The sequence below is a fragment of the Pelophylax lessonae genome, assembly GCF_965119305.1.
Source record: "Pelophylax lessonae genome assembly, chromosome: 1".
Classification (NCBI taxonomy): domain Eukaryota; kingdom Metazoa; phylum Chordata; class Amphibia; order Anura; family Ranidae; genus Pelophylax; species Pelophylax lessonae.
Genome location: NC_138768.1, coordinates 839,847,666 through 839,867,981, shown reverse-complemented (window position 1 = coordinate 839,867,981; position 20,316 = coordinate 839,847,666).

Here is a 20,316-nt window from a genome sequence, read left to right as displayed (position 1 = left end):
AACAGTGCTCACCACACTGCTTCAGGCACCACCACCAACTTGATTTTTTGTTTTTTTGTTTAATTTGGTTTAGTTTTGTTAATGATTGTTACATTGGCCAATTTGTTGGGCCATTTTTTTTTTAATTTGAGGGTGGCACAATATGATTTATTATAGTGCTTCTTTTGGGGATGAAATAAAATTTTATGCAAAATGATTAGTTTGTGTTTGCTCTTTGGTTTTTTAGGAGTGTTGGTGGCCAAGTAATGGCCCTGGTTAATGTAGGCATTTATACACACGTGCTTCTCGATCTCCAAACATATGATTTCATGTAAATTTAGATAACTCAATGTTCACATAACGACCCAAGAAAAGGTCTCCCTTCAAATGTAGCTTCAAAACAAGTCTCAAGGCTAACATAAACCAAAGCCAACATACTAACAATTACAGACCACACCACTCGACTAAACAAATACAACACAAAAGACATTCGATGTGTACACCAAAAAGAAAACTTGGGTAATAAAATAAATGTTTTAATAACACATGTGGGTGTCTACCAACTGTAGCGTACAAAAAATATATTACAATATATAATAGAATGAACTAAATTGCCAATGTAACATTTGTGTTGCAAAGAGCAACATACTTTAATTTTATTTAGATAAACATATTTTATGTGTTTTATAATTTTTTTTGAGGTTTTCACTAAAACAAGTCTTTTTTGTAAACATTTTTGGTTTAGTTTGTTACCAAAAACAACAAGTCTTTTTTGTAAACATTTTTGGTTTAGTTTGTTACCAAAAACAACAAGTCTTTTTTGTAAACATTTTTGGTTTAGTTTGTTACCAAAAACAACAAGTCTTTTTTGTAAACATTTGTGGTTTTGTCGGTTGCCATAAAAACAACAAGTCTTTTTTGTAAACATTTGTGGTTTTGTCGGTTGCCATAAAAACAACAAGGCTTTTTTGTAAACATTTGTGGTTTTGTCGGTTGCCATAAAAACAACAAGGCTTTTTTGTAAACATTTGTGGTTTTGTCGGTTGCCATAAAAACAACAAGTCTTTTTTGTAAACATTTGTGGTTTTGTCGGTTGCCATAAAAACAACAAGTCTTTTTTGTAAACATTTGTGGTTTTGTCGGTTGCCATAAAAACAACAAGGCTTTTTTGTAAACATTTGTGGTTTTGTCGGTTGCCATAAAAACAACAAGTCTTTTTTGTAAACATTTGTGGTTTTGTCGGTTGCCATAAAAACAACAAGGCTTTTTTGTAAACATTTGTGGTTTTGTCGGTTGCCATAAAAACAACAAGGCTTTTTTGTAAACATTTGTGGTTTTGTCGGTTGCCATAAAAACAAGGCTTTTTTGTAAACATTTGTGGTTTTGTCGGTTGCCATAAAAACAACAAGGCTTTTTTGTAAACATTTGTGGTTTTGTCGGTTGCCATAAAAACAACAAGGCTTTTTTGTAAACATTTTTTTTTTTTTGGTTGCCAAAAACAAGGCTTTTTTTGTTTTATTTTTTTTTGGTGCCCAAAAAAAGGTTTTTTTTTAAATTTTTATTTTTTTTTTGGTTGCCAAAAACAAGGCTTTTTTTGTTTTTTTATTTTTTTTTGGTCCCAAAAAAAGGGTTTTTTTTAAATTTTTATAATTTTTTTGTTTCCCAAAAACGAGGGTTTTTTATTTTTTTATTTTTTTTGGTCCCAAAAAAAAGGGTTTTGAATTTTTTAATTTTTTTGTTTCCCAAAAACGAGGGTTTTTTTATTTTTTTATTTTTTTTGGTCCCAAAAAAAAGGGTTTTGAATTTTTTAATTTTTTTGTTTCCCAAAAACGAGGGTTTTTTTAATTTTTTTTTTTTTTTTTGGTCCCAAAAAAAAGGGTTTTTAATGTTTTAATTTTTTTGTTTCCCAAAAACGAGGGTTTTTTTATTTTTTTATTTTTTTTGGTCCCAAAAAAAAGGGTTTTTAATTTTTTAATTTTTTTGTTTCCCAAAAACGAGGGTTTTTTTATTTTTTGTTTTTTTTTGGTCCCAAAAAAAAGGGTTTTTAATTTTTTAATTTTTTTGTTTCCCAAAAACCAGGGTTTTTTTATTTTTTTTTTTTTTTTTGGTCCCAAAAAAAAGGGTTTTTAATTTTTTAATTTTTTTGTTATATTTTTTTTTAGAATGTCGAAATGTGACAGTTAAAAAACATTGTAAAATTAACCAAACAAATTAAAAAATAAAAACTATAATCTTTTTAAGGGTGACACATTCCTGACAAATGGCTCCTGAGGGGCTGGATCGGCCCCATAAGTTTCTTCCAAAACTAATATTCGGTCTATGCACCATGTTACGTATTCCAAAAGGACCTCATAGGTGAGGTGCGTGTGTCCTGGGTAGAAAAAGACATGACAATTAGTTTTATGCAAAATGATCCAAACAACGATTGTAATTAATGTGCCTCAACAAATATGCTTAGGAGTCTATTGGTTGGCTTTTATCAACACTCTGAAGCAAATATGCTAAATTGCTGGTGTAAACCTTAAACTCAAACTTTCACAGCAAATTGTTCAAAAGGTTACATAAGATTGCTTGGAATGTTAGTAGCAGTTCCACCAAAGCTAAGTAAAAGGCTTTTCTTCATGTCAACACAAGCAATCATTTAGAAGAATGTAAGGTGTTTTGGGTTCAATTGGTCAACACGATACATGTGCACACATTTATCTCTATCACCATTGGAGTTTGTGTAGCGTTCTCTCTCCCTCTTACTGTCTATAGATTGAACCTGACACATAGTAGAGACTTACCCTTTGGAATTCGGAGGGCCAGTTGTGGACGGAGCAGATGTGTCTGCTCCCCTGATCTCCTTTCCGCCATCCCAGCTGTGTTAAGAGAGAAGAAAAAGTTTATCAACAAATGGACTCACGCTAACTGTAGGTTAGGCAGTCATGAAAACGCTCTAACACCCACTCATTACCCCTCCACATTTCCCTGAAAGTTTTATTTAGACTTTGATATGGTGGTGATGCAGATTTGTACAGTGCAAGCGTCATTCTACTGGGTGAAGCTTGTAGCGTTAAGGATACGTACTCCCTGCTTTTGTGCTGATTGTGTTTTTCGGATGTTTTTGGTGCCTCAGCCCTGCCTGTTCTAAGTGTTGGAAACATATTTTGGGAGGGCTGTGGAAAACTAATCAGGTTAGACTTACACTCTCTAGGTTTTTGGGGACAAGATAAATAACAATCCTCCTTTTTACATGGCCCCTGTACACACCTCTAGGCACCTCCCTCCTGTTGGTTGACCCCACAGCAGGCAGCTTGCTATGGAGGCACATGAGATGAAGCCAAGCACCCTGTGCCTGTTCAGGCACTAGGCTGTGAGCCAGCCTTGCCCCCCTCCCTTCCGATGGTCTCAATGATTAGGAGTGACAGCATCAGGAGGCAATATTGGCATGCTGTCACCTCAGTTAAGGAGGAGGGGGAGTCTGTTCCAGACAAGTATTAGTGCAAAAATGTGGACAGTAAAAAATGGTCCCAGTAAGTCTGAGGGGGAATATGCACACCTATCACTTGGAATACTAATGCATAGAATGCATTCACATAAAGAACCTGCTGCCTTTAGAGGAACTTGAAGCCTGAGCGGGGACATACACAGTTAGCATTTCTCCACTTACTAAGTAGACACATTACTGGAAAAGCACACAACTTACCATCATCAGTTTTTTTTTGGGCCCCCGAAGTTGATGGAGTGGCTGGCTCGGGAGAAACTGCACAAAAAGAACACAAATTGTGAACTGAAATGTGGTACATTACCGAGGAAGAGTATTTATGAAAGATTGACAAACACACATTTTCAGTGTTGACTAAATCAGGACATGATTAAATTACAATGTCCACAAAAAATTTACAAGTACAAAGCACACCATTTCCAATGTAGAGAAACTAACACCAATTTAGAATAGGGTGGCTTGAGATAACTTACAAAAGATAACATGTCCTGTAAAGCTCCCCAAAACCACCTTGCAAACATGAAGGTTAAGCAAGAGTGTTTCATGACCAACCTTCCTGTCACATATAGCAAAACTACACTTGCTTAGACTCCAACTTAGATTATCCTAGATACACATCATCCTAGCACACACAATTCATGTGAGAATCTAATTTTAGGTACTTACAGACTAGTTCAGGGGAGCCTGGAGTGGGGGAGGATGGGGGAGACCCTACATGGGGGGATGGTGTCCCTTCATGGGGGGATGGCGTCGTATCTCCTAGAAACACAAAGACACAAATACAATCCTTGAACCAAAGCTATTTGATAAAGGCACACAGAAAGTAGTTGGGAAACATTGAAGGTAGTAGTTACTTTGGACTGGGTAAGCAGCAGCCCCTCTTCCCCAGTCCTCCACAACTAACATCCTCAATGTCAGCTGCTACATAACCCCAATGGCAAAATATAGATATTACAGCCCTTAGATTTCCCAGGACACATTGAACACACAAACACATGTAGAATACTTACTTCCCATTTGAGGAGAGCCCAGGTCCTCATCCGGTTCAGACGAATTGGCCTCTTCTTGGGCAACAATGTGTTCCTGGCCCGGATCCAGGCGACTTGGCCCTGCCTGAGGCTCCTCTCTTGCTGAAGTTACATCAACCACAAAAGAAAACAAAACAAACAATCATTCCTCCAAGTTCGACCTAATACACAACACACCAGCACATCCACATTACTTACAGGGGGCCTGAGAAGGCTGAGCCTCCACATCCTGATCACTGGTTTCTAAAATAAAAGAAAAACATTATATATTATTTATGGACACAAATAGGCAGTAACCTCTCATCATGCTAGCACCATACTCAATGCCCCTACAATTCAGAACATAGAAGTGCACTTACACCAATGAGATGCATTGACCATGTTTTAAAACAGGAGGGCACCATGCAAATTAAGCGGGCGCCTAAGGCCTCGCACCTACAGGGGCCTTGCGGCCAGTGGCGGAGCACCAACATTTCGAAGGGCGCAGTCAGGGAAATCTCCCAAGTAAAAGATTGCTTTCAATCCTCGGATCAAAAAGTTGCAGCAGTGTGCTGCAGTCCCTTCACTGCGTCTGCCAGGTGTCTGTTGTCCGCTGACACTTACTCCTCCTTCTCTGCCTGGGGATTGGCCGTCTGATCATGTTATCCTAAGATGTGGAGGAATCGGTAGGTGTGTACCTGCACCAGTAGGAAGTGACTGGCCGGTCAACTCACTCTGCTATCATCATTTGTTGCTCTGGGAGGAGAGCTCCGCCCTGGACCCGGAACATACAGGTAACCAGGCCCAGACTTGATATTTTGCAGGCTGGTCATAGATTTGTTGTGTCCACTATGCAAAGGGGTTGAGTTGCCCAAGGGAAGTTGGAAGAGTCTGAAAATGGTTGGTGGAGGAGGAGGAGAAGAAGGCCCTGGGTGGCTGGGGGACAAGGAGAGGGCCCCTGGGTGTTTTCTAGAGGAGGAAAGATCCACAATGACGCCAGAGTCAATTGCCAAGGAAGAGAGTGGAGCTGAGCAAGTCCTGCCTATCTGACCTGAAAGCCAAACATGGTGTAGATGGAGCCCTTTGCCCTACACAATGACAGCACCAGAGGTGGAAGGTGAGTGGTAGCGGGTCTTTGACATTATAGAGCATATGGACTCTGTCCATTATTGGTAGTTTTGTTTGGAGTTGTCCTTTAGATGTTTAACTGTGTTGTTTTTGACCCGAGCTGTGAGGGACTGAGGTATGACAGCCCACTATGCTGAGACTTATAGTGCCCTAGAATGTTGAGGACTGAGGAATCCTTAGTCCCTAACAGAGGGCACTACAAGTCTTAGCATAGCAGGCAGTATTTCCTCATTCCCCTACAGAGAGGATTACAAGTCCAAGCAGGTAGCCTTCTGCAGTGGGACTTGTTGTGCCCTTGACTGTGGTGGACTGAGGAAGGGAAGTGTAAGAGGGTCTCTGTAAGCTCAGATGTATGGGGGAGCTTTGGGGAACACAGAGTTCCCTTTTACACCAGAGTCCCCAGCTTCCCCCCTCAAATAATGGTTCCCAAACTCTCCTTATATCAGAGTCTTCACACTTCCCTCTTACAGTGTAGTAAGTCTGGAGACTCCGATGTAAAGGGGGCTCTGTAAAATGTGATTAGAGATTAGAAATTTCTAACATTTTTATTTTCTACTTACGATCCACAATTTTCAGCTGCTCAAATGGCTCGCTGCCTCTGAATGCATATTGGAGTGTGGCCGTCCTCCTCCTCCCCTTCTTCACCAAAAGCACAAGAGGGTGCCGTCCGTCCGCTTTGGCTAGAAGCAGAAGAAAAAAAAGAAACATAAAAAATACGAATGTACATAGTAGTATTAAAGGTTGTGAAGAGACACTTGATGGAGGTAGGAAAGGTAGGAGCGAGAGGGAGGGGGGGGGGGGGTGTTGGTATTAGTGTTGTTGCATAGCTAAACACATGTCCACCTACCCAAAAAATTGTAACCTATCTGGTCACATGTAATGTATATTTTTACTTACCGGAGATTTGCTCCACAGCCTTTAGCAGGAGCCTGGGTGAGCGCCTTTTGGCATCACTCCAGGCCCGCTGCAGATCCACTATATCAGGCAGGAACTGAAATCTCCGCTGCAGCCTCATCCGGAGACGACACATCATCTTGTGCTTTTGGTGAAGATGCGTATAAACTTTATCATACCCCCAGAGGAGGAGGAGCTGTGGAAAGAGCAGTGTATGTTTGAGTCCAAGTATGTCCAAAATAGTACAGTCTTCAAATAACATGCTAGGTCGTCTTTGAGATATTGTAGAACAAAGAATTCCATTTCTGGTGATACATATACATCGATGTCCAAATCTACCTCCATGACATAGGTTGCCCCACACTGGTGATTTCCTCTACATGATATAGCCATTTTCTCAATTGGCCTTTCATGACACACCCAGGGCCGCCATCAGGGGGGGACAGGCAGTCACTGTATTTACAACCTTATTGCTGTCCATTTAGCAGGGTGCAAGTAACTTTACACACATGTAGCATAGGTATCAACTTTTGTCACCATGTTAAAAGGACAGCAGTATGGGTAGCATTACAGTGACTGTTATTAGTCCAGGCTCACTAAACTAGCCAATGCTTGGAAAAGCAAGCCATGCAGATTGCTTTTCAGGTCCCTTTTAACACGAGCTGTCTGATTGGGTGTGGCTGTTAATTTTTAACGCAGACCTGATAAGCCCCTCAATTCTCCTTTATGGAGTGTTATATGTAAATGGGATTGCTTCATTTGAGATGCAGATTTAAACTGTGTATGGCCAGGCTGAAGGTACCCAAGTTGATTGCTCGATCACCTGGAGGACAACGTACAACCAGTCTGTCAGATTTTACACACACTTATCGCTAGCATCTCTTGTAGCCACTAGCAATAATCACTGTGTTTTCCTGGCAGGGGCAGCACCAGGAGAACACAATGGCTCCGCAGGAGGGTTTCCCCTGTCTGTGTTGATGGTGGAATCAAGGCAAAATGTTTTTCCTGCAAGCCACGGGACAAACAAAGATAGTTTTTTAATTAATCCATGATTTTGCCAAAATGGAAAAAAAAAGATGTTTGCTTTGTATATTCTTAAGTTTGCTACATAACTAGAACATGTAACAGTGTTATATCATTGCAGGAGATTTCCCTTCACTTCCTGTCTTGGTGTCACCAGGACAGGAAGTGAGGGAATCTCCCGTGGGGATATAGCCAGCAATTCTTTCCTTTTATATATACTATGGACATTATAAGGCAACAATTGCAAGCTATTTCCCCACAGTGATATTCCCCTCACTTCCTGTCTTGGTGACACTAAGACAGGAAGTGAGGGAAAATCTCATGCAATGATATCACCCTACTAGAAATTGTAGTTCCGTCTAAAAAGTATACATAAAGTAAGCACTTGGTTTCCAAAGTGGCAAAATTATGGAGGAGTTAAAACCCCATAGTGTGATCGGGTAATCTGACGGTGTGTTCCTACACTCCTCAATGTGTCTGTTCATTAAGCTGTGCTGAATTATCCTTGATTCACAATTCCTGCAAGAGTTGCACATGGTATGTGGGAGATGCAAATTTAAGGTGGCATAATTATCCACACAATCACACATAATCCTTTTTAAAGGTCCCCAGCAGAATTTGATGGCATAGTGGTTGACAGCAGTGCCATCAGATTCCAGTTAGATCTGTAAATTAACAAAGCAATGTGATCTGGGGGTGTATTTAACTTGCAATGGACACCCCCATTCATTATCATATGGCAGTGTGAGATGGGTGTGTTGGGAATGTGATCCATTAAGAAAAGTGATTATACACTCATGTGTTTCTTTTAGAGGTGATTTGTTCAAGGCAATCCTTTGAAGACATGACCATTCCAGATTTTTGTGATCACTGATTCCATCTCAGGTGAACCAATTAGCTGCTGTGTGCAGATCCAGCTTATGATGGTAAGAGTGTCAGACAAGACAAACGGTGCCGAGCTTGCAGTGTGTATGGATGTATGTAAGGCAATAATTTTTGGCATTATGCATTTAGGGAATATAATGTTTCTAATCTTGCATATATGAAAAGGGTCAATACATTTGTCTTTATCTAGACAGATTCCAAAGCGTCAGAGCAATCTGTCACAGATAATTGTGTTTCATTTTGTGTAAAAGTTGAAACGAATCAAATCTATCTATATACAGGCATAGCCCACTTTAAGTACACAATGGGACCAGGGCATGTATGGAAACTGAAAATGTACTTAAAGTGAAGCAATCCCTTTTTTCTTTTCTCAATGCATGAAAATACACCAGCTCCATTGTAAATTTTGGCCACATTGACATAGCCTTACTCCCAAACCATGTGGGAGCATGTTAAGGGGAGCCAGGACTATGACATGATAGATTACCTAGGCAAGCTGGCCAGCCACAAAATGGATATGGTGTAGTCCTGGGTACCTGGGTACCCTGTCGTTGCTCCCTAAGTTTGTTATCCCTGTCACTTATGGTTTGTGAGCAGTGTCATGGCAAGCTGAACAAGCTGTGTCCTTACTCACGATTGTATATAAAGTGAGTGTACTTAAAGCAGGGTATGCCTATCTATATCTATATAGAAAGTTCAGAGATGTGAACCTGTTCCCTATTATATACACTAATATATGGTATATAACATATTCTATAATGTATATATATTGTATATAATATATACATAGTATATATATTGTCTAATATATATATTTTGTATAATATATATTTTTTAGATACACATACATACATACATATACATACATACATACATATACATACATATACATACATACATATACATACATATACATACATACATACATATACACATATACACACATATATACATATACACATATACACACATATATATATATATATATATATATATATATATATATATATATATATATATATATATATATATATATATATACATATATATATATATATATATATATAGGGAACAGGTTCACATCTAGGAAGTTTCTATAACAGGAAGCTTCTAGATCACGTCTAATAGGCAGAAAGTGCATGCGCAGATCAGCAGACCAAAAGTTTCTTGCACACCCGCTAGATAAGCGACCCACCCAGCCACCATCCCCCATCCCGCACCCTGCACATTCACACCCCCTCCTTACCTTACACACAAATGCCACTATTTCGGCTGTAAACAGTGCAGGAGCCATGATGCACACTTACGACAGGGCCTGGACAATTTCCGGAAACGTGTGCACGCACCAAAAGTTTTGTTTCCGGTTTCATGTATAAATGTGAGAACGCGGTTTTGTATATTCGCGAATTCGCGAATAGTGAACATACACAACCATTAAGCAGATTTAACTTAGAAAAAGAAATACAAATACATACATTTGTGGACACCAGAAAACTTTATTTAGACACATGAAGACATTTTAAAAAAAAATTGGAAACATGCTGTTTATTACATTTGTATTTTTCAAACCAAAACAAACTTTGTACAACATTTAGACCATATACATCGACAAAGAGCCCATAATCAACAGATGCATGTGCAGATTGACAGAATTATGTTAACACCAATAAATACTTACAGAGAGTCAACACACAACACAGCCAAATCTCACCTCCATAAATAACAAAGGGCCAAAAATGTTACCCATAAAGCATGTGACACACAAATATATTGGACCTCTTCATAGGTCAAATCTTTCCTGATGTCTGAGTGAGCTATATATAATCCAAGCAAACACACCCAGAATGGTAACGCCCAGTCCAAAAATTAACTGTGTGTGTTTTGGAGCATGCTCAGTTGCCAAAACAAGGGAAATAGAAATGAGGAATAGAAATGTATGTAGGTGTGTATAGTATATGTGAATGGAAAAAATTCTCTATTCAAGTTTGCTAGTCATTATTTAGAATGTTTAGATACAGGAATACATACATATATATACAATTACGTGAGAGAGAGAGAAATATATATTTAGGTAAACAATTGAAACACACCTTTTGGGATTTGGGAAGTGAGATTGTGACAATTGACCAGATATGTAAGCCAACAATCTGACTCATCACTCATGAACATCCCTAAATTTGGCGTGGCAATTATATCAGGCGTTCTTATGTGCATTTTGGCTGGCGTTTTCACAGGCGTTTTGACATGCATTTTTTGGGCAGGCATTGTTATATGAAATCACCTACAAAAGCCCCAAAAACAGACCACAAACACGTACATGTGAACGTAGCCCGTTTGGGGGCGTTTGAGGGGGATTTGTCCAGCTCAAGGATCAGCTCCCAAAACAGGCAAAAAATCCAATCCTATTCAGTTCAATGGCCCCTGTTCCCATGTGAGCATTTTGACGGCATGAGGAAAACACCCAACGCTCACTGAGAAATAGCACAATGATTAGGGAGTCTGCCTTCCTGCTGTAGGTTTGTAAGTTCGAATCCGGAAGGTGCCCTCTGTATGGGCAACACTTGGATATCTCCAATCCTCCAAATGTTGACATCATTAATTTTGTTCATGTTTGAAAAAGGCATGTGTATCAGCAAACTTTTAATCTAAAGACATGAACAAAATACAAAAGATGCCACATAAAGTCAATATGTAGCAATATTGTGAGCTAAAGCTCTATTTGTTTGTTGGGCATACTTTGCTAATTAGCCAAGTATAAGGGATATATATATATATACCTTCAGTTAAATGTGTAGTAAAATGGTAACACTTGGCCATACCCATATGGAAGAAAAGGTAGTATTTGCAATATATTTCTAAAAACATTCTTTGGAAACACATAAAATATTGTCAAAATTGTGACATTTCCTTGATATGTGTGAAATGCTAATAATCTTTCTTTGAAATATGTTTTACATCTATTTTTTTTCTATCTGACGACCAATTCCCCAATGTAATATTTTGTGGGTTTTTTCAGAGAATGTGGAGGTTCTATATAAACACTGTAGATTTGACTGCTATGATTTCGGAGTTAGCAGGAAAGGTGTATGGAATGTGATGGTGTTTACTAAAGGATCCCTTGTTGGAAGTGTGCATGTTTTTCCAATTCCGCCGGTTTTTGCCATTTTCTATGGGCGAGACAGCGGATTTGCAAGCGGTATTCAAAAAAAAATTGACCCAAAATCGCGCTGGCGAAATTTTTTGAGCCTATTTGGCGTTGCGCATGCGCACATTCGCGCGTTCGCAGCTCGCGGCTGGAGGAGCTGTTTAACCTTTCCACACTTTCGCAGATATCTCTCTTTCTAAGTCAGTTTTTGAGATTTTTTAAACGCAAGTCATCTCCAAATTGACTTCCACACCTTCCACAGTGATTTGGGATTTTTGGGGGTACAGGGGAAAATTTGGCTAAACTTTAGTCGAGCTTTTAGCTGGCGTGGTTTTAAGTCGCGCTCTGACCATATTGCATCTTAATAAATCTCACACTAGGCGCTATTTTCCGCCCGCCGTTCTTTGAATGCCAATTTCAGACTTAAATAATCGCCGGTTCGCAAAATCACGCCGAAACGCCAATTCGCCGTACTATGAATCAGGCCCTTAGTGTCCTATGTCAGCTCTGCATCTGAACCTAGGATTGCTGTCATCTAGGTGTAGCTATTCTCCCCAGGAGGCTGGACAGCCCTGTGCCAAATCCCTCAGACAACCCGGCCTTCTATATCTTTGCTCCTCCCATGAACTTCCTGATTTAAGCCATGTCTCTTCACTTCCTGTTTGCCAGATTATTGTGCCCTCTCCAGCCGATATCTTGTTCCTTTGCGAACCTGCAGCTGTCCTTATCTTCACTATCACTCATTACTGACCCTTGACTTGTTCATTGACTATGCTTCCATCTGATCCCATCCAGTTACTAGTCGTTATTGACCTTTGGACTTGTTGATTGACTATGCTTTTATTTTTTCTATATCTATTTCATCGGCTACCTGACCCCTGCTTGCTGTCTTCCAGCTGGGGCAATCCTGAGGGCTGCGACCTGGCATTAGCACACATAAAAACCTATCTCCACGATCAGATGCTCTGTTGAAGACTGGATAATGCTTAGACCCCACACCTTGAGTGAGTCTGCATCATCCTGTATAAATCCAGACTACTCATGAATCTCTCAACTCTCTCTACACCCACTGACCTTCGAGCCTGACTCCAGACTGTGACAGCTAGGACGTATAGTAAATACCAGATGGAGTTTTTGTTGGGAGTTCCGCTTTAAACCCATAGAAGCCATCAAATAAACAGATCTTGACGTTTCCCTCCTTTGGTGTAAGCAAAACCCCTACTTTTTCACATCTTTCATTTAAACAAAAACAAATGCATCTGCTCTCAATAAAAGCCAAATGGCTACAAGGAGAGAGAGTGTAGTGCAGCTACATCATGACAATGACAGCACAAAGTGTGCGCGCACTTCTGTGCGATCGGCTTCGCTTTATTAAACCGAGCAAGAAACATCAGACAAGTGTTACCATCTGTTGCTTATGATTTCTGTTTAGGGTTATCATTGTGTCGAGAAAACAAGCAGATTAAGCAGATTACTCCGGCAATATGCTACTTGGCTAAACACATGAATATATAATCATTGATATGGTAATCCTTAGGAATACATTACAAAAGTAACAGACTGTAATTTAAAGGAAACCTATCTTGGGACAAATGCATTACCAATTCTGATATGTCCTTAAAGTCTAGCCCCACTTTCAGACGCTGTTGTGTGCTACACCCATATTTAGAGTGTATCATGTACCATCCTCCCACCCCCAAAATGCCCCACCCATCCCCCCGACAGCTTGTAGAGGCTCCTCTTCCCCACAGCAGCTAGCAGATTTGGATCTGTGAAGGCATAAACTACAAGGCCCATCTGCCACTGCGGTGATGATGACCACACTTGTAGTCCATTGGCACGTCCTCCAGCTTTCCAACTGAAAACCTATACCCTGGTACAGACATAGACTTGAATTAGTCTCCGGCAGTGGCAGCTGGTGCTTCATGGGCCGGGGGGGCGCAGATGGACCGGACCAGACCGGACCACACCATACCCCCCCCGACCACACCAGCCGGCACACCCTAGCATTGCCACCTGCAAGAGACCATACACAGAGCCTTTCCTAGATCAGAGTCATGCAGTTCGTAAGATCAGAGTCATGCAGCGGCGGCTTCTCCTCAGTCCCCCCCCCCGTGTCTCCTCAAGTCCTCCCTCCTCCTACATGGCCAATGGCATGGGTTCACCTTTCGGCCAATCGGGAAACGGGTCTCTGACCCACTTCCTGATTGGCCAGGAGGAGGATCCGTGGGACAATAGCGAATATTCATTTGCTATTGTCACACAAATGGGTGTGCTCAGGGTGCAGTGCCCACCCTTTTCTGAAGCCTATTAGAGCCTCTGGCTCTATGCATCTGGCACCCCGCATGTAGATTAGGTGGCCGGACGCATGGATAGGGGGGGCGGCGCTCCTGCGCCCCAATGCATCAGCCGCCACTGGTCTGCGGGAGCCTGCCATTGCACCGGCAATCCATTGTTCACAGTTTCAGTACTTTGCTGGTTCATTTGCAAAAACAAAAAGTACTAAATGCACATTTTCTGTACATATATGTGCATTTATTATTGTTTTTTTGTTTTTTGCAAAAGCTGAACTAAGCTTTTAAAAAAAATTATTTCTTTGTCCCTAAACTGGAATGAGTTTGTAGTTAGTGATACCAGACTCTGCTTTGACTCAGAAAGCATTAATGCCAAAGGATCAGCATGACAGCTAAAGAGCTAGCACTTTCAAAAAAAAGGCCCAGCCTATGTATTTATTTCAGGGAAAATTCCTGGTCGTGGTCAACAAAAGTATCAGAAAGGAATTTGTTTCCTTTTAGACCATACTTTATAAGGGTTTTTTTTTTACTTCCTCCAATTTTATATATGACTTTATTTCAATATACACTATATTACCAAAAGTTTTGGGACACCTGCCTTTACACACACATGAACTTTAATGGCATCCCAGTCTTACTCCATAGGGATCAATATTGAGTTTGCAGCTATAACAGTTTCAACTCTTCTGGGAAGGCTGTCTACAAGGTTTAGGAGTGTGTCTATGGGAATTCTTCCAGAGGTGCATTTGTGAGGCCAGGCACTGATGTGGACAAGAAGGCCTGGCTCGCAGTCTCTGCTCTAATTCATCCCAAAGAAGTTCTGTCAGGTTAAGGTCAGGACTCTGTGCAGGCCAGTCAATTTCCTACACTCCAAACTTGCTCATCCATGTCTTTATGGACCTTGCTTTGTGCACTGGTCCAAATCTTTTGGTGGAGGGGGGATTATGGTGTGGGGTTCTTTTTTAGGGGTTGGGCTTGGCCCCTTAGATCCAGTGAAGGGAATTCTTAAGGAGTCATTATACCAAGACCTTTTGGACAATTTTATGCTCCTAACTTTGTGGGAACGGTTTGGGGACGGCCCCTTTTTTTTCCAACATGACTGCTCACCAGTGCACAAAGCAAGGTCCTTAAAGACTGCCTGTGCAACCTCAAAAGGGTCCAGGTATCGCCTCGTGCTACCAGTAATGACACTGAAGCTAGCCAAATGCAAAACTAGTTAAAAAACAGTCAGAAAACATGAGTAGGGAAAACAAATGTCAATGACCTCCACCTGTAAAACCATTCCTGTTTTGGAGGTCGTCCCATTGTTGCCCATCTAGCGCATCTGCTGTTAATTTAATTTACACCAAAGCAGCTGAAGCTGATTAACAACACCCTCTGCAACCTTTTTGACCAGATCAATATCCCAGGAGTTTAATTGACTTGATGTATACATTATACTCTGATTAAAAAGTGTTCCTTTAATCTTTTTTAGCAGTGTATATATATCTATATATACATTTCTGTAAATATTTTATTATAACTTTTCATGTAACAACACTGAAGAAATGACACTTTGCTACAATGTAAAGTAGTGAGAGTACAGCTTGTATAACAGTGTAAATTTGCTGTCCCCTCAAAATAACTCAACACACAGCCATTAATATCTAAACCGCTGGCAACAAAAGTGAGTACACCCCTAAGTGATAATGTCCAAATTGGGCTCAAAGTGTCAATATTTTGTGTGGCCACCATTCTTTTCCAGCAATGCCTTAAACCTCTTGGGCATGGAGTTCACCAGAGCTTCACAGGTTGCCACTGGAGTCCTCTTCCACGCCTCCATGAGAACATCAAGGAGCTGGTGAATGTTAGAGACCTTGCACTCCTCCACCTTCCATTTGAGGATGCCCCACAGATGCTCAATAGGGTTTAGATCTGGAGACATGCTTAGCCAGTCCATCACCTTTACCCTCCACTTCTTTAGCAAGGCAGTGATTATCTTGGAGGTGTGTTTGGGGTCGTTATCATGTTGGAATTCTGCCCTGTGGCCCAGTCTCCGAAGGGAGGGGATCATGCTCTGCTTCAGTATGTGACAGTACATGTTGGCATTCATGGTTCCCTCAATGAACTGTAGCTCCCCAGTGCCGGCAGCACTCATGCAGCCCCAGACCATGACACTCCAACCACCATGCTTGACTGTAGGCAAGACACACTTGTCTTTGTACTCCTCATCTGGTTGCCGCCACCCACGCTTGACACTATCTGAACCAAATAAGTTTATCTTGGTCTCATCAGACCATAGGTCACGGTTCCTGTAATCTATGTCCTTAGTCTGCTTGTCTTCAGCAAACTGTTTGTGGGCTCTCTTGTGCATCATCTTTAGAAGAGGATTTCTTCTGGGACGACATGCAGACCAATTTGATGCAGTGTGCGACGTATGGTCTAAGCACTGACAAGCTGCCCCCCCACCCCTTCAACCTCTGCAGCAATGCTGGCATCACTCATACGTCTATTTCCCAAAGACAACCTCTGGATATGATGCTGAGCACGTGCACTCAACTCTTTTGGTCGACCATGGCGAGGCCTGTTCTGAGTGGAACCTCTCCTGTTAAACCACTGTATGGTCTTGGCCACCGTGCTGCAGCTTAGTTTCAGGGTCTTGGCAATCTTCTTATAGCCTAGGCCATTTTTATGTAGAGCAACAATTCTTTTTTTCAGATCCTCATAGAGTTCTTTGCCGCTAGGTTCCATGTTGAGCTTCCAGTGACCAGTATGAGAGAGTGAAAGCGATAACACCAAATTTAACACACCTGCTCCCCATTCACACCTGAGACCTTGTACCACTAACAAATCACATGACACCAGGGAGGGAAAATGGCTAATTTGGCCCAATTTGCACATTTTCACTCAGGGGTGTACTCACTTTTATTGCCAGCGGTTTAGACATGAATGGCTGTTTGTTGAGTTATTTTGAGGGAACAACACATTTTCACTGTTATACAAGCTGTACACTCACTACTTTACATTGTAGCAAAGTGTAATTTCTTCAGTGTACTCACTTTTGTGAGATTTTATATATATATATATATATATATATATATATATATATAGTATATGTACATTTTTGGACGAATAAGCCATTTTTAGTAGTATCACTTTAAATTTTATTTTAAATCTATTTTAAAGGCAACAAGAAGTCATTTTTGAAAACACAATTGTTACTCTAGATATAAAGTACTCATTTTGTTCTGTGATTTGTCCCATTTATCTTGACTCTAAAATTATCTTTACAGAACAAAGCCTGGAAAAAATAGTTTGTGTATTTGTTTTTTTTATGATAATGCTACATAGAATAAAAGAACAACACAAAAGGAAACACGAGGCAGAAATTTGTATAAATTACGTAAAAGAAATGTAAAAAAATAAAATCTGATGAGCAAACTAGCCTCGAAGAGACCACAGAAGTGGTCGATACAAACCAGTAATTTACAGTAGCTACAGCTCTGAGCCCCAGTTCACATTAGTGCGATCGCGGAGATCGCATATAATTTGGAGCACACTGCTCCTAAATTACATGCGATCTCATGTTTTTCCTGTTTTGTACAAATAATTGGGATGGAGGGTTACTTAATTTACAGTGTGGATCCAAAATGTCCTGTTCCGTTAGTTGTAATAAAAGGCAGCTTTGGCTATTTATAGTGGTTCTTAAGACTGAAAGAACCTTATGGGTGCAGCTCTCCCCTAGCTCCCTTTGTAGTTACCTGAGCCCAATCCAGCAATGTGCATGAGAACAGCAGCTCTTCTGGCTCTCTCTCCTCATTGGCCCACAGAGCAGAGTCAATCACAGCCAGTGAGCCAATGAGGAGAGAATGGGGGTGGGACTAAGCCATGCTCTGTGTGTGAATGGACACACAGAGCACAGCTCAGGAGCAAGCCTGCTTGAGAGCTCCCATAGCAAGAGGCTTGCCATTGGGGCCACTCGGGAGGCAGAGGAGCCAGGACCCCCAGTGGGACCCAAAAAGGTTTGGGGCTGCTCTGTGAAAAACCATATATACACAAGTATAACATGTTTGTTATTGTTTTTTAATTCTTTCGCTTAGTCCCCGTTCACACTAAGGCGACCTGGTCGCCTCACAGGTCGCCTCCCATAGGGAAGCTGTGGACCCATTTCTAATAGGAGCGACACAAGTCGCTCCGACTTAGAAAAAGGGTCCGGAGCTTCTTTGGGGTGACCAGGAGGCGACCGCCATAGACTTCAATGTTATGAAGTCCGTGGCGGCCGCTCCGAGGTCGCGGCGCGCTGCTCGCACCGCGACCTCGGAGGTTGCGGTGCGAATTAGCGTCGCCCCTATGTGAACGGGGCCTTAGAATCACTTTAATTCTACTTTATAGTAGTTTGTTTTCTTTGGGGGGATTCAGGAAGGTGGAGTTGGGTAGGATGTTCAGATGGAAGTCAGTATGTGGGTGACTTCTGATCTACCCCATGTGTATGTGATGGAGGGGTTGGGAGGGGGTGTTCCAACTTCCTACTTCAAATTATCCTAGAGATTCTTCACTGGCTTAAGCTAATTTAGGTAAAGCTATCCATGAAGATTAGGAATAGCCTGTAGGTGGCTCTAGACCACTTCAAAGAGAGAAATAAGGAATAGGTCACACCGAATGAACCAATTAGTTCTTTCCTGCTGTCATATTCCATATTACTTCAATACAATCAAGTAAATATTAATTGCTACCATAAAAGATCCTAGACCTTTGCTATCAACCACTTGACTGTCCCCATCAGCCTAAAACATGTTAATTCCAAGACAATGGCTTCTGCACACGTGCCCAACTGCTGTAAACCTGCTTCTTGTAGATATCACAGATGTATGGCTCATCATATTGAATCATTTACATAATGTTCTTCCACTAGCTGACAGCTAATTGTGTGTTTTCCCCCTTTAGCTGTAAGAAATCATTAATTACTGTGGCTAAGATTAGGAGTTACAGAGAGGAGACTATGTTTATGTACAATACTGCGTATATTGTGTTCTGCTGACGCCTCCTCTGGTTCCATTAATCCCGCCATCCCTTCAATTATCTTTGGCGACGGAAATATGAAGACAGAAAGCTCACTATTTTATGCTTTTGTTATATGAGTCTGAAATGGTACAAATGTACACAAGCAGAAACAATAGAGAAAAGGGATTTGGCAAGGTTAAAACTAGCAGCTTTTAGCTCTTATTGTTGATAAAATCAAATGTGCAAAAATGATTTAGATAAATAGCACATTGCGTCTACTGTATGTGTTTATTTTTTGAACAATAGTTCCTTTTTTATCATTTTGTTTTTTGTTTTTTTTTTTGCTTTGTTTTCTATACAAACAATCTGAAGCATGCTTGGCTCCTGGTCACCCTCAGTACCTTCACATGCCCGGTTTCTTAGATACTCCCAGGATGGTGAACAAAACATTCCATAATGCTTTAGCTGTCCTTTACTTTGCACCACTGTGAGCATCTTTAGAAATATTTTTTTTTGGTCCTATCTTTCTTCCAGGATCAAAAGTCAAAATCAAAACTTTCAACCGTCTCTCATTTAGAGGGACTTCCCCTGCTTTGGTAGTGGTACTAAATCTTTCTTTCCCCTTCTCCTCCTTAATTGGCCTTCATCTGATAATTAGATTGCTATAACTAAAATGTACAAACAAGTGGTCACTGTCCCACACCTGTCCATACTGTTGGACAGGTCAATTTGGTTGGTCGCCGGCTGGTCGGTAAGTTGAGATTGGAAATTTCTTTGGTTTGAGGGCAGTGACCACTTGTTTTTAGTATGAATTATATTGGCCAGGCAACACACTGACACCTTTGCTGCCATAGTGCTATGGGCTGACTGTTCAGTGTGCCCCTGCGCCTTTAAAGAGGGGTGGGCTCCCTCCAGGTTTATCTGCCCTACACCTAGAAACATAGAAACATAGAATGTGTCGGCAGATAAGAACCATTTGGCCCATCTAGTCTGCCCAATATATCTGAATCCTATGAATAGTCTCTGGCCCTATCTTATATGAAGGATAGCCTTATGCCTATCCCATGCATGCTTAAACTCCTTCACTGTATTTGCAGCTACCACCTCTGCAGGAAGGTTATTCCATGCATCCAATACTCTCTCAGTAAAGTAATACTTCCTCATATTACTTTTAAACCTTTGCCCCTCTAATTTAAAACTGTGTCCTCTTGTGGTAGTTTTTCTTCTTTTAAATATGCTCTCCTCCTTTACCGAGTTGATTCCCTTTATGTATTTAAAAGTTTCTATCATATCCCCTCTGTCTCTTCTTTCTTCCAAGCTATACATGTTAAGGTCCTTTAACCTTTCCTGGTAAGTTTTTTCCTGCAATCCATGTACTAGTTTAGTAGCTCTTCTCTGAACTCTCTCTAGAGTATCTATATCCTTCTGGAGATATGGCCTCCAGTACTGCGCACAATACTCCAAGTGAGGTCTCACCAGTGTTCTGTACAGCAG